General features: G+C 40.6%; 1 pseudogene; it reads right to left on the reverse strand.

Annotated features, from left to right (window-relative positions):
• Positions 1-4: 4 nt before the first annotated feature.
• On the reverse strand, positions 5-457 carry LOC102475861 (calcium homeostasis modulator protein 6 pseudogene; annotated as a pseudogene).
• Between the last annotated feature and the right edge of the window lie 253 nt (positions 458-710).

Consider the following 710-nt stretch of genomic DNA (forward strand, 5'->3'; position numbering starts at 1 on the left):
CAACAGGGATATTGTTTATACTAGTTGTGTCCACAAAGTCAAACATAGGAATTACTGCATCTCCTTCAGACGATCTGATACTATCATTCTTCTCTTCTCTGGAAACGTATTTGTGCAGCACGCTATAGTACTGTTCCTTCGGGTTGAAAGTATACAGCGATGAAATCTGCTGCCATTCTTTAATGCTTGGGGTATTGTTTTCCTTTGGATGCGAGCGCTCAAAGAAACATTTAACGTTCTCTTTTGCCAATTCAGTGGCATGCTCCTTGGCTTGACTTTTAAAGATTGTATGCTCTTGTTCTACATAGATTTTCCAGAATTTGAGCTGCATAAAACTAACTGGAGATAGACATTTGGCGACAAATGTGAAAATCAGAAGCACGAAGATCCCAGCTCCTATCAGGATCCAGCCCAGCACCTTATGGAAACACAACAATATAGCGATTTCGTCACTATTTTAAAAGAAAGTGTAAAACCCTCAGATAAAATTTAAACTACTGGCCTGCTATAATGATGAAAAAGTACGAGTTTCAGGTCTTACTCTTAGAGCAAGAACTGTCATGAACTTCCTTAACCTGACAGTACAGCTGCTTCTTGGAAAGTCAGCCACAGTCCAAGTCTAGCCAAAGGCCCAGAGAGGAGCCCCTAAGTCACTCCCTTAGAACTCAAAAAGTGTGGATTTCTGCAAATCCGGTAAAAGGAACATTCAT

Source organism: Tupaia chinensis, unplaced genomic scaffold (genome assembly GCF_000334495.1).
Source record: "Tupaia chinensis unplaced genomic scaffold, TupChi_1.0 Scaffold130512_1, whole genome shotgun sequence".
Classification (NCBI taxonomy): domain Eukaryota; kingdom Metazoa; phylum Chordata; class Mammalia; order Scandentia; family Tupaiidae; genus Tupaia; species Tupaia belangeri.